We start from the raw sequence: 21871 nt of genomic DNA, 5'->3' as shown, positions 1-21871 counted from the left end.
CGTTTTTGGATATAATTGTTCAAAGCAGTAATTTGAGCTCTGTGTTTTAAAAACTCAATAGCTTTATAAAAATCAATCACAAGATGAGGAACAACCTCAATCTAAATATTCTTCTTCTGTATGAGAATAGAGGAGACCATAGACAAAGGTCTAACAAACACGACAATCTAAAAACGCTGATTTGTTTGCCACTGAAGAGCCGTAAGCAGAGCAGGTAACAGGTTACTTTTGTCAGAGAATGTAAGGTGGGCACAGAGAGAAAAGGTCAGCTTCTGTTAATATTTGGGAGGCAGGATCTGAGCGTTCAAGATGGGAGTGGAAGAGTCGAGTCATCTACCCTCTGTGTGTCAGGCTGAGTGCAAGTGCCAGAGGTCGTGGCGGGTAACTTTTCCCATAGTTCTTGGGGCAGCGGCTCAGGCACTTTCCAGGGGACTGTGTGCCACTCGCGCGGGCCCTCAGCATCCATAGAAACAGAAGAGGCACATTAGGAGATGTGCCCTCCGACGTTGCTTAATTACCAAATTAATCATTCTAGCCTTCTCTGTACCTCTTCTCTGACTCCTCTATTCCCTGAGACTTCAGTGGCACAAATACCCTGAGACTCGTCTCGGTGAGAGCAAATAGCTCGCAATCGGAAGTGGTGTGCGCTCGGAGCGTTCTGGGAAATGTAGTTCGGCCTATCCACAGACCACGATCAAATTTCTCGGCCTCCACGGGTAAAGGTCGGCTAGCAGGAGAACGTGAACAACCAATTTTGAAGCCATGAAGGTAGCGCCGGCCACGTGCAAGCCGAAGGCACCAATGGTCTGAATGCTGATGAACCTACAGCGGCGATCCTGGCCCGTCTCTGTGGTAACCAGTTCGCCGCTGAGGACTCTGGGAGTTGTAGTTTGACGGAAGCCACGTGCGAGACAGAATGGCCACCGCAGGCCGCAGGCGGACAGAGTAGTAGTCCGACTCGCCCTTCGGACCACGAGGATTTCACGGCATATGGTAAAACACCTCTTGGGTTACCTCGGCCTCTAACCCCTATTTGGATGCCAAGGTGGCCTGTTCCCAGGGACCCGCCAGGGGGCAGTGGCCACCACAGAAGGAAGGGGTGTCGCTGTCGCCCGTCCTTTGCGCCAGCCGGGTCCCGCCCTCCAGACCTGGGCGCCCCGCCTTCCCTCAGCTGCTCACAAAGTAGCTTCCCACGGAACGAGTTTGACCCTCTCCAGAATGCAGTCACAACAGAAGGGGCAGAGTGGGTCGGAGTGGAGCCCCCGGACCCCGTCTTGCCCGGTCCTTTTCCACTAGGGAAGGGGAAACCGAGGCCAGCAGTGAAGAAGAGTGTTTTCACTCGAATACAAACAATGCAATACTTCAATAAACAAATTAATATTTTTAAAAAAATTATTTAAAGAAGAACGTAGACCAATAGATGAAAAAACTTGCTGGCCAAATGCATCGTGCACAGTAGACCTTATTCGAATTATGACCAACCTACTGAAATTTTTAAAACTCAGGAACATATGAACATTGATTGAGTATTAAGGAATTACTGTTTTAAATGTTTAGTTGAGGAGCTAGGGGTTTAGCTCAGTGGCAGTGTGTGCCTGGCAAGTGTGAGGTCCTGACTTTGATTCCCCGTACCCCCACCAAAAAATGTTTAGTTGAGATAAAAATTTTAGGTTATGCTTTTAAAAGAAAAATACAAATAAATAAATAGAAAAAGTCAGCCTGATGTGGTTCATGCCAACTCCAGCACTCTGGGAGGCTAAGGCAAAAAGATGTAAGTTTGAGCCCAATTTGGGCAATTTAATGACTTAGCAACACTGTCTCAAAATTTTAAAAAAGGAGTAAGGCTCAGTGCAAAGGCTCTGAGTTCAGTATTTCCAAATTCAAGATGTTTTTTAATTTAAAAATATATTGAGTGTGATTCAAGAAGTCTGAAAAATACTGGAGCTCATAAGATGTTTCTGTGAAATGTGACCTTCTTGTGGTACAAGTGAGCATCTTTGGGGACTTTCACAGTCAGGAGTGGCAGCAGTGAGAGGGGCTATATCCGGGATCCCCCTGGTTCTTTGAATGCAGACAGAATTCTGGTGGTGAAAGTGGAAGCACAGGACTGTTGTGCGAGAGAGACTGCCCAGGAGTCACCCAGCACAGGATGACATTGGCACTCTAGTTAGCAATGTTCTGGGGAGCTATGCTCTGCCCAGGTGGTAGACACCAGAGAGGCACAGCAAAGCACCCATTGAGCAGTGCCACCTGGGCATGGAAGGGGTGCCATTCCTGCTGGAGGATGAGAGAGAGAGAATTCAGTGACACAGGACCCTGGGGAGGAGAAGAGAGAACTGATCTGTGAAAATAGGGACAGGATGGGCCCCAAAGAAAACTAACACCAGATCAGTTTTGACCCCAAACCTTTTTTCTCATCTTAGCGCTTACAGGTTTGATTTAGTTCTCATCCAGTTTGATTTGCAACCAGAATGGTGGAAAGAATTAAGTTTGTGAACCAAGGTATTACTGTGTTTTATGTTATAAATCAGACTCTAGGTCATCTCCAGACCTAGGTGGTTTTCCCCACTTCTTGATTTCACTTTCATATGGATAGGCTTGCGTGAAGTCATTATTTAAACCAATTTTTAACCATTTTCTACTGAAAAATATGTACTCACCTTTCTCGGTACAGAATTAAATGTCAGTTTTATGTTTTGGGGTTTTGTTTTTTGCAATTACTGGGACTCTAACGTAGGGTCTTGCACATGCTAGTAAGCACTCTACCACTGAGCAATATCCCCAGCCCTGTGAGATAAGCGCTTACTAAATTGGCTATGTTGGCCTTGAATTTGTATCTTCTTGCCTCAGCCTCCCAAGGAGCTAGGATTATAGGCATGTGCCACTGAAGTTTCATGTTTCTTGCTCAACTCCAGACTGCCATGGTGCCTAATGTATTCTTTGGGTGTTTCGTTTTGTTTTGTTTTTGAAGCAGGGTCCAGACTGGCCTCGAACTCGCAGAGATCTTCATGCCCTAACCTCACAAGTGCTGGGATTACAGACATGTGCAGCAACGCCTAGCCACTTTATCTATTCTTGAAACTCCTGCTATATACAATACTGTACCCTCTTGCTGAAAGACATGGCCCCGAGGCTTGTTATCTTTCTATACTAGTTCTTAGAAGAACTGTTATCTCTGGGACATAAATCCAAAGTTTAAAAAAATTCTCAGCCTCAGCAGACAACTGGACCTCAACCTTACCCTGAGCTGGCACCACTCAGCTAGAGCCACTCCCAGGTGCCCAGCCCTTGGGAACTGTATTAGATCATTAAAGTACCGGTGGAGACCCTGTCTAGCTGTGGCCCCCAGAACTTTAAGCTGCTAAATTTCCAGGCAATTTTACATGACAATAGAAAGGCACATCTGTAATCCCTGCACTCTGGAGGCTGAAGCAGAAGGATCTCAGAGTGGAGCATAGCCTGGGCAATTTAGTGAGTCAGGGATACCCTGTCTCAAAAAAATGTGTACACACATACATAAAAAAGCTGGGGGTGTAGCTCAGTACGAAAACCCTGGGCTCAATTCTCAGTACCACCAAAATACGTAAATAAGAATACTACAAGGAAGTCTAACAGAGAATGCGGATACTCTTCCCAGGTTTAGAGGCTGTCAGAGACAGGTAGTTTAGATTCTAAAAAACTTGACTGTATTAAGGACTTTTTTTTTTTGGTACTGGGCATCGAACTCAAGACCTCACACTTGCCCAGCAGATGCTTGTGCCACTGAGCTAAATCCTCAGACCCTGAGGACAGACAGTAAGACAGAATATTTGAAACAAAGACATTCATGGAGAAATCAAGGAAATATGGTCATGGTATCAAATATCTAACTTATAGTTCCTTTATAATAAAGCTATGTAGTGCTTTAAAATATGACTTTTATCAAAAGTTGAATCATGCCAGGCATGGTAGCCCATGCCTGTTATCTCAGCACTCTGAGAGACTAAGGCAAGAGGATCACAAGTTCAACCCCAGCCTGGGCAACTTAGCAGGATACTGTCTTAAAATAAAAAAATAAATAATCCAGGGATATAGCTCAGTACAGAGGTCCTGGGCTTAGTTCCTAATACTGAAAAAATAATTTAAATGTAGACCGTCTCTGGGAAATAGAATTATAAAAAGACTTTACCTTTGTACATTTTTTCCTTTAGCTCTGGGGATAAAATCAGGGCCTAGTGCAAGCTCACCAAGTACTCTACCATTGAACTACAACCCAGCCCCAGAAACTAATTTTAAAGAGATGTACTGCAGAAGGTAGGGAGAGTCTAGCAAGACACTAGATTAAAAGGAAAAAAAGCAAGCAATCGTGCTTTCCTTTAGAGCTCTTTCTTGATGTTCTTCCTTGTCCCCAGAACAGGAAGTTCTCCAGAACAATGGCACCTCCGCAGTGAATATGACTCCGTTTAGCTATGACCCTCAGAACCTCGCTCCTTGGAGCTATGGTAAGAAGCAGAACCCCGGCTGCCGGTGTCCAAGGCAGGAGGGAACATTCTAGCTGTAGACTGTGGAACTGAGTGTGGCTGTCTCTCTGGTCTAAGACCTTAGAACTCCCAAGAGGTCCCAAGGACAATGGAGGACACCAGAGAGAATGCAGACCTCTCCCGCACCCACAGGTGCCTGCATGGCCTCTACTCCCTGAAGAGTTAGCGCTGTGCACAATGTTAAGCTCTTCTTAATGCTCTCTGATTACTTTCTAGGCATCCCATATTCATGACGTGGTTCACAAAGACTTTCATTGACAATAACCTTACCTTCATTCCTTCATAAGCCTATGCTCTGGGTTGGAAGGGAGCCCCATGAACATTAACCCCCATTATGGGGTGCACAGTGGAAGGCCTGCTCCATGGGGCTAAGAGTGAAGAGATCGGACCCTACCCAAGAGGGAGGTGACGTGCCTCTCTGTCTTCTGCTGTCCCAGAGGACGCATGACATCACTGGCTCTGCTTGGTCAGAGTCTTCAGCATGCAGTGCATCCCCTCACACACAGGCCATAAACACCCTTGACAAAGGCAGATAAAAACACTGTGGCTTCCTGTTTCCCATTAGCAGCCTCCACTGAGCTCTGCATGAGCAGAGGAACCAAGAGTGATTTCACGGACTTGGACATGTCCCTGGAATCCTGCATCAGGGAGACATCGAATTCCTTCTCTTTGGAGTGTGGTTTGACCACAAAATTGCCATACTGAAATAACTGACACAGGCTGGGGATTTAGCTCAGCGGCATAAGCGCCTGCCTTGCAAGCAGGCAGTCGTGAGTTCGATCCCCGGTACCGATAAAAAGGAAAAAGACCAAAAAAAAGAAATAACTGACACATTGGAGAGTTTCCAGTTAGTGTTAGTGTTGAGGTTTAAGTGACACAGAGATAAAGGAGACAAGGAGGGATGACCTTCTTCCTGGGCCTACCTGAACAGATGGGTCCCCAGGGAGGAGAGGTGGTGAGACACTTCTGGACTGGTCAGTAAGCAGCTGCTGTATTCAGCGCAAGTGCCCTGCCAGCTGCCTTGGCCACCCAGCCACCCCACCCAACTCCTTGGGACCATCCCAGTGTCTAGCACTGGGTCTTGCGTCTCTTCTGACCCTTGGATTTTTGGGGCATCAAGTTGTTAAGTGGTTTTAGGATCCTTTCTCTGTCTTCACTACCCTTTCAAGTAGAGCTCACAATCAACTGGGGTCAGACCCTAGCTCCCCTAGACTGGCTCTGCTGTCATCAGCAAGTCCTTTCACCTCTGATCATCTGTAAGCATCAAATGAAGTAACAGGTAGTGTTATTGTGGCACATGCCTGAAATCCCAGCACTCTGGGAGCATTGGCAACTCGGCAAGACTCTAAATAAATCAAAAAGGGCTGGGGATGTAGCCAGTGCAGAGGCCTTGGGTTGGATCCCTAGCATTAGAGGGGGAAAAAAAGCAGGCAAGAAAGTAGTTCATAACTGGCAAAGTACTAACATAGGAAGGTTACCTTTCCTTGGTGTTTACAATGTATATGGGTCTTTGTCCAGCATGGGACCACTGACTGCAGCCTAGCTCTGCCCTGTCCATCACTTGTCCCTGGCTTTATCTTCCAGAGTAGGCCAAGTCCCCTAGCCAGGCTCCCTGGACACACTCAGAGCCACAGGTCCTGCCTCTTCCCTACCCTGAAGGGCCAGGAGCGCCCCCATCAGTCTGCCCTTGGTGTCATTTGAAGGCAGCCACAGCCTCAAATGTGGGGCCAGCAGAGCTCAAGTCCCAGCCTGTCTTGTTCCCCACCTGTCCCTTGCTTTCTTCTCATCCTCCCCAGATTTGTGGACTATGTTATCCTGTATATGAAAACATAAATATGCCTAAAAAAGGACAGTAACTCGTAATCTCACTACATATACAATATTTAATAACCTGCTTTTTAAAAAAATTATGATCCAATGGCATTTGCCTCTAATCCAGCACTCAGGAAGCTGAGGCAAGGGGATCACCTGAGCCCAGGAATTTGAGCACAGCCTGGGCAACGTAGTGAGACCCCTATCTCTAAAAAAATAATAATAATCAAAAGCATGATCACTAAATATTCTACAGAGCCATTTTTCATTTAGGTGCTCTATGCTGTGGCCTATGTAGTCAGTCCCCAGTGGCAGGCATGGCTTTCCTGCTGACCAACAGTGTTAGATGAGGCAGAAAGGCTAGTGTGCATAAATGAAAGTCCAATGGCAGGTGATAGCCTGTCTGAGTGTGATACCCTGGAAGGAGCTAGGGCTAGAAATGCAGATCTCATAAAGCATAATCCATCAACGAGTGGTCATAGTGAAACATTTTGTGCCAGCAAGGGATGGCTTCCCAATTTTAGAGGAAGAACTGGGATTCATAGCATAAGCAGGCCAGGGCTGATAAAAGGGCTGCTGAGAGTTACATGCACTACTGTGAAATGATGGCATAGAGAAAGGGCTTTGTTCTCATCACGTTTTCAACTGTGATGAAACCGGCCTTTTCTAGGAGAAAATGCCCAGGAGAACATAGATACCCAGCAAGAGGAAGAAATGCTGAGCCACAGCCTGGGAAGGGTAGGAGAACCTTACTGTTACGTGCCAGTGCAAGAGGTGACTTCAGGTGAAACCTGTGTTGGTTATCACTCTCAGATCCCTGGACTGTTCAGAAAACAACGTCACGGAGAATGGGCTAGGAGTCATGTAGCGATCTAGTGGAAAAACCTGGCTAACAAGAGTACTTTCTCTTGAGTGGATCAGGGAGGCTTTCAGTTCTACTATTAAGAAATACCTAGAGGACAGAGGTTTCCCACTCAGGGCTCTCCTCATCCTGGAAAGAGCTCCTGCTCACCATGAGATCTGGAAGAACTGACTGAAGAATTCCCATGGCTCTCAGTCGAGTTCCTCTGACCTAATACAACTCCTCTATTGCAGCCTGGGGACCAGCAGGTGCCAGCTAACTTTAAGAAGCCACACACCAAGGAACTATTCCCAAAGTGCTTCCAGATGGTCTCAGGTACAGAATGAACCCTTAAGAAGTTCTGGAAGGAAAATTACAGTATCCTTTCCTAGGTGAGGCTAGAATTCCTGGGCCAGTGTGTCTTGCGGACACTGAGATTTGCCTAGAAGGAAGGATGCCCTAAAATTATACAGGAGAGAGACTTGGAAGGCTGTGTAGAGCAGCCTGAGCTCGCAGCTGGCCCCGTGGTTGATGACAGTGTCACTACAGTGCATAGGCTTGCAGGTGGACAGTGGTGACGCTGAGGACCTCATGGTGGAACACTCAGAGCACTTGTCTGCAGAGGAGCTTCAGCTTCTGGCTGGACAACAGAAAATGGCAGTGAGCTGGCTTGCTTGCCTTTTTTCTGTTGATAGCAGGAATCAAACTTCAGACCTTGCACTTGACAGGCAGATACTTACACTGCTCAGCTATATGTCCAGCACAGGAGCTTTCTAAAAAGAAGGAAGAGTATCAAGAATCAGCGCAGCAAAGTTCTGAAATAAAGAAAATCCTGGAAAAAATGGACACAGCCACAAATATTTGTATAGAGCTCCTATCCAGACAGAGAAAAAGCCAGGCATAGCACTCACGTACTACAGAGCAGGCCACCACAGACCAGCTTTAGCTCTGAAAAGGTTGAGGCTGAGTGAGCCAGAAGCAGGTCCTAGTGGGCTGCAGACTCCTGGGGAGAGCAAGGACACAGAGCTGGGTTCCTGATGCTCTCTCGGAAGGGGATGGGGACGCTCCTCCCAGACAGTAGCCACCTCCGGTTTCACCCTCCCCTCCTGCAAGGCAAAGAAGTCCACTGGAATGGTGAGTACAGTATGGAATTGTTTCTGGCAAAGTAGGTATATTTTAGAACTTTGGTGACTGTACTAGGAAAGTTGTTGGTGTTTCTGGTAAATTATGCCCATTATACAACATTTTTATTTTGAAGAGGTTAGTTAAAGGGTGCTTTGGGAGATTTGGAACCCTTTATGGGTATTTCCATTATGGATAAGCCCAGGAAAAATCGTCTTCAGTTTCAACCAGCCCTTGTGGACACACTGAGCTCATAGGTCAAAGGTCCACTTACTTGGATTTTTCTGACTTCAGATAGAACAAGGAGTTCACCCCCTATCAGGTACTTTCTGAAAGAGGATCCTGTGAGTGACCTCATACAGGCATCAAACTAAGAACCACCTTGGAATGTTCCAGTCCCTTCTGCTGACAACAGAGACCTCCCTTTCTGGAGAGCAGAGCTTCATGGAGAGGGAGGACAGCAGCCCAGCAGCCAGAGGAGTCTCTTGCTCTGTCATGGTGAGACCTGTTGGTGTGATGTGCTTGCACATGTGACCAGTGTCTGAGCAGACCCCGCCCATACTCAAGCTCCGCAGGTGACCCACAGGTACCTATCCAGGGTAAGGGTGTCATTCTGATTAATAGATGGCTGTCATTGGACAGGCAAGGCTGGCAGCACCTTCCATGGACGCTTCCCCCTTTCTGGGATGGGAGTGAAGCCAGTGAGGCCAGAGGCCTTGGGAAAGCCTTTGCCAGGCCCAGGCACGTGACCTGTCAGGAATCCACACCTGGGAGTGACCTAGCGGGGTCATTCACTTGCACAGGCCCCTGCTGGGTCCCTGAAGATATCCCATGACTCTGAACCACACCTATTGGCCAACGGGGTCAGAAGTCAAGAGACACTGCAGAGATAGTGCCCAAGGCAAGATCACATCCGGCCAGAGTCACAGGGCGCTTAACTAGGACTTGGGTGGCCAATGGGGTCACATAGAACCATCAGTCTGCTCTCCAGTTTCCATGTCTCTAACCAACCCTGCCTGTGTGTGTGCGTGCGTGTGTGTGTGTGTGTGTGTGTGTGTGTGTGTGTGTAATTTTAAAGCACATTTTTGTTTTGTTTTGAGACAGGGTCTCACTGTATCTAGGCCAGTCTTGAACTCACTAAGCAGTCCAGTCTGGTCTCAAACTCATGATCCTCCTTCCTCAGCCCCCTAAGTGCTCCGTAATTACCACCACCACACCTGGCTCACAAAACACCTTTGTAAAGTTTATTTCGTCTTTGTAGAGTTTATTTTATCTCCTGTAGAGTTTATTTTACCAAGTGGAGTACATGTCACATGTGGAGCACTGGAGACAGGTTCAGAACCTTCCCGGGAGCAGACATGAAAAGCAATCCCTCTCTGCAGGAGAACTTGTGTGCAGGAGCAAAAGGGGCACAAGGCATGGGGCCCGGGAGGCACTGTGGACAGTGGTCCTCAGGAAGCCTGGTCCCCAGCAAGTCTCTCTGTGGTCTGGTGACCATCCAGGTTTGGATGTGAACAAGAGCTGCCCCTTCAATGGCTTCCACCGGGGGCTACTCTTGGGCCACTGTGTTGTAACTTCTGCCCTTTTTAAAATGCTGTATTTCCTCTTGCCAACAAAATTGATGCATGTGCCCAGCATGGAGGTGCACACCTGTAATCCCAGCTCCTCAGGAGGTTGAGGCAGGAGAGTCACAAGTTCTATGCCAGCCTGGGCAACTTAGCAAGGCCTTGTCTCAAATAACAAAAGAGAAGTGTTACTGGGGTATAGCTCAGTGCTAGAGCATTCACCTAGCTTGTATAAGGCTCTGGATTAAATTCCCAGGATGGCAAAAAAGAAAGAAATGCACCAAATAGAGAATTTTAAAGTAGTGTACATGATAATGTGAAAAAAGATTAGTCACCTATGTTTGAGTATCTTTTGATCACTTTTTCTGACCATGTGGATATACAGAAGGGTACATACATTCCCCCATTGATCGTCCTTCTCTAAAAAGGGAGTTGGGGTCCACAAGCTCCGTGCAGCCCCAGGCCTGATTTCAACCGATCTCAGAGGAAGACCTGGGGAAGGTCCCTGCCCTTGCGGCGTGCCGCTCCCGCCGTGCGGGCTCGCCAGGACAGTACCGCTCTTGACCACCAGAGGGAGATGTTTGCCCGCGAACAAACCCAAAGCCCCTTGGAGCCTGAGGCCCTGCCTGCGGCCCTTCCTGCCCAGACTGGTGCCTCCTGAGAGAAGCAGCTAGCAACGATATCAAGATCGCCCCTTGTCCCTTCTGCGTTATCGCTTATTATGTTCATTGCACTTCTTGGAAGTCGTGGGACAAAACTCACACGCTCACTCTTGGACCTCATCTTTGCACAAATGTGCTCTTGTTTCCCAACCCTGGGCTTCTAAACAAAAAACAGCAGAGCTGCCCAGGCCAGGCCATGCCTGCAGCCTGACACCCTTTACTGCCAGCTTCACAGGGCCTCCTCCTCACCCCTCCACCCTGCAGCAGCAGGTCTTCCTGCCTCAGCCTCCAAAGTACTGGGATTATGGGCATGTGCCACCATGCCTGGCCCCTGGCATGTCTCAAAATGTCCTCTCTTCCCTTAGTTCCCAGGGGCCAGTCTGTATGCTTCTCTGAGCTTCTGTGGGTCCCTCACTTCCCACTGCAAAACTCTTGGCACCCTGAACTGTCTGCCTCCCTTCTAGAAAGGAGCTCCTGAAGGCAGGGACTACCTTTTTCTTTCATTCCCCCCCCCCCCCCCCCGTGTTGAGCCTTGAACCCAGGATCTGTGCAGTGAGTTACATCCCTACCCCTTTTTATCTTCTCTTTTGAGACAGTGTCTTCCTAAGTTGCCCAGGATGGACTTGAATTTACAGTCCTGTCTCAGCCTCCCACGATGCTGGGATTGCATGTGTTTACCACCCCATTCAACCCTGTGTGACTCTCACCACCCACAGCCCAGCGCGCTCCGGGAGTGTGACTGAGTGCGGTGAAGCGGCCTGTGTGTGCTCACAATTGAAAGAGCCAGTGAGCCTTCCCGTTCCCAGTCCGTTTCTCTCTTCCTTCCCTTCACACTTGCGTTCACAGTGTCCCTCACTGTCCTGAAAGTCTCTGGAAGCCTAGTGCACGGAATGCTGTAACCGGAGGACCAGGACCGTCTCTGCCTGGTGCTGGGAAGCCAGGGATCTGGCCCAAGACAGATCCCTCTCCCTACCAGTGCTGCTCCCTTCCGATCGCCCCTCGGAAACTCGGGGACACAGGCGCCCTTATCATCTCAAGGCTGACCCCTGATCTTCTCCCTTAGGTTACCCAAGCCCATTGTCACTGACACCTCCTCCTTCCTTGTTCTGTGTCCCAGTTCAAGTGGATATTGTGAAGATCTGCGTGGTGCGAAGATCTGCGTGGAACGGAGGAACGAATGAATGAGTCAGCCAAAGCAGCAGCCCAGGGTGTGTGGGCAGGAGTCACAGCACAGCGGGGACAGGAGCCTCCTGCCCGTCACAGACCGTGCAGAGCACATGAAGAGGCAGGGGCCAGGATACCCCGAAAGGCGAAAACAACTGAGCTGGACTTGACTGAGGGAAGTAGGTGAAAGATGATGGAAACTTGGGAACCTTATGGAAAGGAAACTTCGAGAAGTGCAGAGCCTGATTCTTGCCTTCTACACAGTATTGGGCACCTCCAAGCACCACACATGCAGGACTGCCTGTCCCCTGGCACGCTGTCCCCAAGGAGCCTGCATCCCTCCATTCCTGCTGCTAAAAGTCTAAGCGCTGACAAGACCGTTTTCTGCATTCACAGCTGTTGTCACAGCTCTCTGTTGGGTGAGCATTTGAAGTCACGAGTGCTCGGAGACCCCCCCCCCCCACCGTATCCTCAGCTCTCTCCCTGGTCTCCCTGTCTTGGAGATGGGGGCACCCCCGGCACTTTGTCATCTGTGACGACCGTCCGCCTGCTCTCCAGCCGGAACCTCAGCGATGAATAAGGGTTGATTTCTCCTCAAATGATCACCACCCCCAATTCATCACATTCAAAGGACTTTGCTTGCAGTGGCTCATCAAGAGCCGGGCAAAGTGGTGCTTTCTGGAACATCACACCATGCATCCGGGATGCGCACAAGCTGTGACGTAGGTTCAGGCTTATTTCGTGTTCTCTCCACCCTACGATTTTCTCCTCTCTGTGCCTGCTCCACTCCAGCCAAGCTGCCTCTATGGGAGCCATTCAGAGGGAGTCTCTCTAGTATGAATTATGGGATGAATGGAAATTTCCCCTTTTCATAATATTCAAAGATTTCCCCTGCTGCATGAGTTCTTTGATTTTCTGCCAGAATTCTATCCAAATGTTTGGCCATGTGCATCGTGGAGGGAGGTTGGGTTTAGCATCTGAGTGTCCCCGAAGCAGTATCTTTCTCAGCACAAAGCATGACCAGATCGTGGCCTTGCACTGCTGTGACATGGTGGGAAATGAGGGTTGTGAGGCTCCATTTGTGACCCACAGATCTCTGCGCACACACATAGACTCCAGCCTCCAGCCATCCCTTCTGTGACTGCAGCAGGCAGAGGAGGGAAGGCTCTGGGTGAATCTGCAGCTCACACACGATGCAGAGCACCCGTGTCATGGCACATGTAGTGGTGGCCATGGAGTGCAGCCCTGGCCACCACCCATCCTTCAAGCTACCTGGCCTCCCCCCTCTCTCCTGGAAGCCTTCCCAGGACCCTGTAGCCTGCAGTTCATCTCCTGCCCACTGTCCCTGCCACCTCCCCCATTTCTAGGAGGGATCACTGCCTGAAACACCTGCTTGACACCCATGTTGTGTTCTGTTCCTCCAGGATCTGGTTATGCCGTTTTCCTCTCCAGCACATCTAAGCTCCTAGCAGAGGAACTGCATCTCATCATTTGGATTCCCCCACAGCACCTCTGAGCACGACACACCCGGAATGAGGTTCTCAACAGCTGTGGACATTGCAGTCCAAGCAGATGGCTCAGGGCGTTTGTCTTTAACTAAAGATGCAGCCTGCTTCTCCTGGGATGCTTGTCCCTCATGTTCAAGGTTACACAGGGAGGAAGGTGACCTACTTACTGTCCTCCCCCACCCCACTGCAGCAGGCCAGCTGGGTTAGCCCTGAAACCCCATTATCCCTGGTCTGCATGGAGATGCGCTGGGCCTGGGAGTGTCCATAAGGAGGGGGCAGGCTGGGGACAAGCAAGAATCAGTACTCCTGCAGGGGTGCTGGTTAAGTGAGCCTAGCTCAGGAACCCCCTAGAGCTCGTAGGACAGGGCCTGTGTTAGCTTGTGGCTGCCGGCAGTGCCCCACTTCACCTCTGGCAGGAGAGGTGTTCACACAGTAGCTCCTAATGCTCTGTAGTGACAAAGCTACCAGTCATGCAGAGGGCCTAGAGGACAGAGGTAAATAACTGTACTGTGTCCTTCTGTACCTTGTGACTTCATCCCTTTGGTGTATGGCTAAGTTCTGGGTCCCACACAGAAAGTACAGAAAAGGCCTGTTTCCTCTTGTTAGTTACAAATCTGTCTTTCCTGAAAAACAGAGGTAAATTCTGTGCTGAATTCAAGAAAATTTGTAGCTCATAGCTTCTGTGCTGAATTCAAGAAAATTTGTAGCTCTTCTAAATTACTTTAAAAGCAAACAAGCCAACGCTGTGTTTGGCAGGACAGTAAGAGCCGTCACTTGGACCTGCTGAGCAGGTTGCAGGTTCCCGCATGGGCATCGAGAGGAGGGAGAGTGGGCCTGCCAGCTGCCGCTGTTGGCTTACCACAGGCCAAATGCACCCTGTTATCTGGGCCATGGGAGACAGCCGGTCACTGTCTTCAGGTGCTCTGCTCCTGGTGGCAGTTTATAGCTGGAGTGTTATTTATAGTAATTCTCCAGAATATTGTCTCAAATTGCTCTGGCAATGACTGGCCAGAGGCCACAGCAGATAAGATATGGAAAAAACAGGTGGAAGAAATCAAAGTGAGTAATTGAGAGAAAGCTGTTGGAGGAACAAAGATCTGGGGGATGGGTGATCCTAGTCTGGGCCTTTCCCCATAAGCGGCAAAGATATCTCAAAGGCTTTCAGGAAGTTGCTTAAGAAATGAGGTCTTTAAAAAAAGAAGGAAACAAACCAATTAACCAGCCAGGTCTAGGTAGAAAGCTGTAAAGTCAAGTTACCCCTTGTCCCAGTTCCCACCCCACTCCCTGGCATGAGGGCACCACTTGAGTTCCCACCCAGAAAGTCCCAGCAGCCAGCGAGTGAAGTACCCACGCTAATAACCAGCAGGAATGTAATGTCCCCTGTGCAAGTGTGTCACACCCAGAATCTTGGTTAAATCTTCCCCACACCCCTTTAGACAGCCATGTTTCTGCCCTTGTGTTACAGATGAAGGAAATAAGATGTGAAGCGTTCCCTGGCTCGGAGTCACACAGCCCCTTACTAGAGGAGACAGGATTCCAGGTCAGGTCTGCCTCCCACCTTTTGCCAGTAGTTCTCATTTTTCTATTGCAGAATTTTTCACTCCACTTGCTGGAATCACCAGTGCATAGTCCAGCTGGGCCGTGGGGCCATCTTGAGCTAATTCCACCTCCACCATCTCCTGTGCCTGTGAAAGCTGCATCAAGGTTTCCAAGAGAGCAAATCTCAGAGTGAACACTTCCAACCTTGCGCAAGTCACATTCCTGAGACCTCAGCCTTCCCTCCAGCAGTCACTGGAATCTCTGCTGTGAGAACTGGAGAATCACGACTCACAGCAGCCTCAAGAATCTGGGACTGTGCTCTCAATTCTGCAAGCCAGGCACTATGCTCAGCTTCTGCCCCACTGTACCCAGAACCTCCACTGGAATGGCTGAGATGGGGTCTTGTGTATGTCTTCTAGCATATTCCTCCACTCCTGGTAGTGTCCGCTGGAACCAAGGTGTCCACAGGGGCCTTTGCATTGCCATGGAGCCACGCCACTGGAGCTTCTGTGCTTCTCTCTGTGGTCCTCCCCACTAGGCTACCCCCTACCTGTTTGCTCAGCCCTGTTGCCCTGGCTGTGTCGCACCATGGGACTCTTTAGGGTGTGTGCACAGTTCACGGTGTTGGGACCCAGCATATCCTGGCCAGTGACTCCTAGTCACCTGGTACAAAAACATAAAGTCAGTCAGACTGATCATATTTACCCTTTGGGAAACTTGACCCAAAATGGAGATCATCTAGACAGTGGGGGACAAGTTGTCATGAAGCAAGCAGGGCCTGGGTGGACCAGTGTGCTGTGCAAAATTTTACTGGAGAGAAGGTTTAAATAAAGCAAAACAGAACCAGCTGTGGTGGAGAGGAAAGTAGGCTTGTTTTTTGGCAAGAGGATAAGGAGGGGCCAACCTGAGCAGAGCTGCTGGCAGTTAGAGTGAGGTAGCAGCCCCAGAGCTGCCCTCCCACCAGGGAGCCCTGCATCAGCCACGAGTGTCACTGCAGCAAGCTCACTGCACGTTCCCTTCTGTCACTTGGCTTAGAAAGCGTGTGACTTACTGCTGCAGGACACTATGGAGAAATGGCCGGGAGCATCGACAGTCCAAGAGACCACAAGGCCTGGGGAAAGCCAGCTTGCTGAGACAGAGTGACACACAGGACCTTGCGCTTGCCAGGCAGGCACTTGTGCCACTGAGCTGTATCCCCGGCCTAGTGCCCAGGCCATTGGTAACGTCCTTGAGCCACTGTATCTACCCTGGAATCACTAGCTTTCAGCATGCCAGCTGTATAGGTTAAAGGCCTTTGTTTTCTAAGCGAGCCTCTATCCCTTGCAGCCTGAAAAGTTCTCAGAGCTTTTGTGTCATCTCCTCCATGGTGCCCCTGTCACCCTTTGGTTCTTGTTACAGCTGCAAATGAAAATCCACCTAGGGGTTGATGAGAGAACGTGTTCTGTACTTCTAACCACCCCAGAACACTTCCTGTCGTTATCTGTCACCTTCACAACTTAGAGGACAGTCCCAGCTCTTGGTCCCAATCACTAGATAGACAAGGAAAGAAAAATATTGAGGAAGTTTCCAGAAGTCTGAGCCTTCTAAGATGGGCTCGGGGGTGAGTTGTGTGGAGAACAAGCTCAGCAGGGCGCAGTGGCTGAGATCTGGGGCCTGAGCAGGGGCCCAGAAATAGCCGTGGAAGGCGCAAGAAGTCAGGCGGACCCTGGAGAGAGGCCAGCGTCCATAGCTGGGTGCTTCCAGCTCTCCGGTAGGTGAAGGAGTTTGTGGCAGCTGAAACTAAACTGTGGGGACCTGGGCTTTACTGTTTAGCCAGCCTTGATTTAGGTCATCTTGGGAACAGAGTCCCGGATTTGTGGCTCTCATTCATTGCCTTGTATGGCATCCTCAGTCCCTCTGTCTTCTCTTTCCTTTTCCCCCCATCTACCTGTTTCTTTTCCAAGTAAAGCTAAGAGCCCGAAAAATGCACAAGGCCTGAGTCACTTCTAACGCAATTGGGAAGGTAAGTCAGTGGGAGGCGAGGGTGTATTTTGGGAGACTTAGACTGCTTGTCGAGGAAGGGGAGTAGATTGGCAGCCCGGAGAGCAGGCGGTGCCGAGAATGCGGACCAAGACAGCTTCCCCTCGGCGCAGCTTCTTGTGGACACGTGATTCTGTGACAAGAAATGTGCCTGATCCTTCTCTTCCCTAGCTCTTTGAAACTCTGTTCTTTAAAATAAAGATTAGACTGGCATCTTCTGAATGTGTCTGACAAATGCAAATTGTTCTGTTGCATTCAAACCCCGAGAAAAGGCGCCCACCCCATTTCCTATCCCAGAGTAATCTTCAGTCCTGTAGAGATGGGGCCACTGTAGGTCGCAGATCTAGGGGTCCAGCCTTAGATGCGTCATGCTATTAGAAGTTGTGATCATCATGGTCTGTCATTAAGCCCAGCCCCTCTCAGTGTAGTCATGTCTCCCTCTATATGGGGGTCCTGGCCCCAAAGCCAGGAAAGTTATATGAGCCTATTTTATGACATCATTCATTCAATAGAAATGAATTGCATACCTAGAGGGCAAAGTTAAGCTTATAAAAGGAAGAGAGAGAGGAATCATTACAGACGAATATAAAAAGCCTTTAGATAATAAGAGAAAGAAATAGAAGCTCTTTTGGGGGTAAAATCAGAAAAAAAGTTTATGTCCCTGCACGGTAATAGGATTGGTGCTTTACTGTGGTACTTACTTAACCCTGAATTTGCCCAGAAAGTTTTCTGATATCCCTTGGAGTTCTTTGAAATCCGATAATGAGGAGAACTGAGACTTTTCCCCACTCCTCCTCATTGAAGCCTTTCTCTAGGATGAAGCGGCCTGATGACTGCCTAAAAGCTCTACAACATCTTTACAAGCCTTCCTTTCCTGTGAATTCTCCAGTGCCCGCCCTCCTCCCTCGGTGACTTGCACTCGCCCCGCTCCCAGGGTGAATGATCTGGTGTGGATTGTGCTCGTGGTTTTGCATATTCAAACCATGCCCAGCTTAATCCCACATGAGTTCTCTCACATCACCTAAGGAAGGAACTCTGACCGCAAGTTCTGCATCTTCTCTGCTACAAAACCCCAGATTTTGAGTTAGCCGGAAGCACTGTCTGAAGGCCTTTTTTCTCCCCCAAGTACATACACTTTTTCTCCACCTTGAGATTGTTGTAGCACACCACACCCTTGTTTTCTTGAGTTCCCTATCACATTATTGCCTTTGTAGTTTCTGTTACATGGGAAGCAGCCGGTGTCCTGTGTGGATGCTGAAGCGTCTCTGCAGGGATTCTCTCCTAGATGAATGTTCTCAGCTTCAGCAGGGTGAGAGCCTCCAGGGAAACAGTCCAGTATCGGGCGTGCTGTAATACTACTTGGATCCTGACTCTTGGCCTAAGACTTGGCCATCCATATCTCACTTGAGAGTTAGCTTCTTAAAAATTGCAAATTTTCCTCATATTTACTGCATTCATGGAATGGAGGCCCTGAAAAAGACATTCTAGGATGTTTCTGTATTCACAGAGCTCCCAATGTGGGATCCTAGCCAGCAAGGGTGGGGGTCAACTCCTGACATGAAAATGTCTGAGCCTGGTGTGGGGAGCACACGTGTAATTCTAGCACTCAGGAGGCTGATGCAGGAGGATCACTGAGTCCAAGGCCAGCCTGGATTACATATGTAGCAAGTTCACAGCTAGCCTCAACTACATAGCAAGACCCTATCTCTAAAAATAAAGAACATGTCTTAGACCGATAATGAAAGATTTTGGGGAAACAGTTAAAGATAAGAGTGCCTCTTGGGTAATATATATATATATATATATATATATATATATATATATATGGTTGTGACAAATTTCTGGCACTTTCTCTTTTCCTTAATGAACTCAACTTTGGTTACAATGACCTATTGAAAATACCATCTGGGGGCTGGGGATTTAGCTCAGCGGCATAAGCGCCTGCCTTGCAAGCAGGCAGTTGTGAGTTCGATCCCTGGTACCGATAAAAAGGAAAAAGACCAAAAAAACAAAAAGAAAATACCATCTGTAGTGAGGGGAAGGGGCAAGCAGGGAGTTGCTAGGAGGTTAATCCTGTTCTCCATCTGGATACTGACCACGTTGGCGTGCTCGCTGTGTGAAATGTGTTACGTATTTATGATTTGTGTACTTTTTATACAGTGGAAAGTTAAAAAACAACCTTCACTTCCCCTCCCCACCCCCCAGCAGCCAGGGACGGTTCTAGCAAATGAGATAAAAGCAGACTTGGCCTTGCAAGAACATTTATTAGTGGAAGCAGCCTCTGCCCTGTGACCCTGGTATCTCCTCTCTCCTGCCCTCCGCCTTCCTGCCCCTTCAGGATCCAGGATCCAGGGCGATGGTCCTCTCCGAGGATGCCACGTGCAGAGGGTGGCACAGGAAGCACATGGAAGGTGCCTTAGCAGCACAGGCTTGCACTACTTTGATCTAGATTCTCAGAGGTGAAAAGTACATTTACTATAAGGTAAGACATCTTCACTTCGAAACTACTGTCAAGTGAAATAAATTGGTCACACACGTAGATACCATGTTGTTTCACTGTGAGAAGATGAAAGTGTAAATAAGAACCAAAACGTATAATATTGTGAAATAGGAAGAAAATGTTCAAATGGAGAGAGGATCTAGGGAAGGGGGAGATGGAAAGGAAGGGAAAAGAAAATGAGAAAAGAAGGGAAAAATGGAACCAAAGCATTTGTAAATAAGGAGGGGAAAAAGGGTTGAAAGGAGGGTACAGGAATGGGAAAAAAAAAAGAATCAAGATATATCATGTACATGTACAAATTCCCTATGATTAATGTGATCATATAGATATCTAAAATATATCAATAGGGCCAGGGATTTAGTTCAGTGGCATAAGCACCTGCCTGGCAAGCACACAGTTGTGAGTTCGATACCTGGTACCCCCCCAAAAAAAATCAGGAAACAAGTCATGTTAAAATGTACCAATAAAGTTAACTTAAGAAAAAGATTGGGTGTCCTTTCCTTTGTTTTATTTTCTTATGGTCTTTCTGTTGATTTGTACAAATAGTCTCCCAAATTTCTCGTACCAATTCAGAATTATTAAAATGTTAAGATTTGGTTTAGTTTGGTCTTTGTTTTTGTTTGGATATGGGATCTCTCTACGTTACTCAGATCCCAAACCCCTGGGCTCAAGAGATCCTCCTGTCTCAGCCTCCCAGGTAGCTGGAGCTACGTTTGTGTACCACCACATCCAGCATGGTAGCCCTTTTTAAGAATAGGGTCATGATTTTTATATTTAAGTCTTGGATCCAAGTGGAGTAAAAGCCAGCTTTCCCCTTCCCATCCATGATTAACTAGTTCTTCCATGACTACCTACTAACTTACCTGCCTTTGAAATGCTACCTTTATTATTAAGTTCCTGTTTAAATCAAGTCTCCTTGTTGAATCACTGTCTGTCGGGACCTTCTCCAGTACCTAATTATTTTAATTATTTTACTATATAATTTACTTGAATACTGAGAAAATTAGTCCCCTCTTTATGGTTCTTTTTCAAAATGCTTAGAGTGGGAAAAAAATAAGATAAGTTGGAGCTGGTGAACATCCTCAGAGATGGAAAAACATCTTTCTGAGGTCTTAACATGGCCAATTGTCTACATAGAGAAGATATTAGATAAAATGAAAAGGGATGAGAGGAAAATAATGAAACACAATCACAAGCTATGTTCACTGTGCTGTCAGGGATTGCACAAAAGCTTCCTAATATAGATGACATTTCAACAATGTCCAGTATCCTTTGAGTCATCCTTCTTCTCACAATGTTTTCCTGGAACCATCTTGTAAAAAATCCATATGTATCTCTTAATAACTAGGCATATCCAGAATCAGCATCAAACAAATGCCAACCGTAATACATACATCTTGTGCCTCAAGCCTGGTGATCGTACAGGCCCCCGTGTACTGCAGAGTCTACACAGGAAACAGTACTCTGCCATTCTCTCCACCCCAAAAGCCCCTGTGACAAAAAGGCACAACACTAGCAATAGTGCTTGCTTTTTTTAATTCGGAAGAATCATGGAGAAATTACGTGTGAGATGCAGTTTCATTTTTAAAATAAGCTTTTTAGGAAAAGTGCAAATGATCTTTCATCCGATAACCAAAGCATTTAGAATGACTCCATTGATCACGTAATTTTAGGTTTTCCCTACAAATGGCTATTCTAGCGGCGCTTGAAGTCCCCATTAGGACAATAGTTTTGAGTACATGAATGTGTTAAGAGAACTGGCCTCCTGAATCATGACTTTTTATTTATCTTTTCCACATAAATGCTCCATATTGGTGTAATTAACATAAAATGGAATATTTGGAAAAACCCAGAAAAATTAATTGGCATAATAAGAATTTGCTAGAGGAAGGCCAGGCATGATGGTATAGGTCTATATTCCTAGTACTCTGGGAGAGTAAGGGAGGAGGGTCACAATTTTGAGCCTAGCCTGGGCAAGTTAGCACCAGAGGGAGACCCTGTCTCAAAGATACAAAAAGGAGCTGGGGATGTAAGTCAGTATCAGGGCCCGGGTTCAACCCTCAGGAAGGAAAGGAACGTGGGAAAGGGGAGGAGCTAAGCATGATGTTGATGAATTTCTCACTGTAACCAAAGGAAATAGTTAGGACAACTACAGGTGGTAGGAGTTAGAGACCTGTCTCTGCTGAGAGGGAGGTCACATAGTAAAACAAAGTCAGCTGGCTGCTGCAATGTCACCTGTGTATAATATGACACCTACAGAAAACACTAAAAGACATGCACACAAAAGCAGTATAAGTAAATCAAAATGGAATTTCTGGGGGCCAGTGATACAGCTCAGCAGCACAGTACCTGCCTGCCAAGTGCAAGGCCCTGAGTTCAATTCCTGGTACCAAAAAAAAAATTTTAATGGAATTACTGCATAAGAAATGGTAAAACAATCCCCAGAGAAGCATAAACAGAGAAACAGGAATTTAAGAAGATAGAGAAAACTAATTTTAAAATGGCATGCTTGAGCCCTAGCAGATCAGACATACATGAAATATAAATTATATAAATAAAACAAAAAAATGGACAGAGATCTATAGCAAATTTTAAAATATGACCCAACTATATGCTCCA

At 47.6% G+C, this 21871-nt stretch overlaps 1 long non-coding RNA gene across 6 annotated transcripts; it reads left to right on the top strand.

Moving 5' to 3' along the window:
• The first annotated feature begins 464 nt into the window (after positions 1-464).
• On the top strand, positions 465-16974 carry LOC101788188 (uncharacterized). 6 transcript variants are annotated; one of them, XR_010042357.1, is made up of 7 exons: positions 465-993; positions 4392-4481; positions 7428-8307; positions 8590-8881; positions 11640-12408; positions 13111-13348; positions 14786-16974. It is a non-coding gene; the product is annotated as an uncharacterized LOC101788188 (long non-coding RNA). The 6 variants fall into 6 exon arrangements; XR_010042358.1 differs by having other exon boundaries at positions 466-993; positions 8590-8793; positions 11586-12408; XR_001201368.3 differs by having other exon boundaries at positions 475-993; positions 8590-8793.
• Positions 16975-21871: the final 4897 nt, after the last annotated feature.

Source organism: Cavia porcellus, unplaced genomic scaffold (genome assembly GCF_034190915.1).
Source record: "Cavia porcellus strain 051 isolate PalLab524CR breed Dunkin Hartley unplaced genomic scaffold, mCavPor4.1 scaffold_23, whole genome shotgun sequence".
Lineage (NCBI taxonomy): Eukaryota > Metazoa > Chordata > Mammalia > Rodentia > Caviidae > Cavia > Cavia porcellus.
The sequence above is the reverse complement of the archived record's forward strand: the minus strand, read 5'-3'. Positions and strand labels throughout refer to the sequence as shown.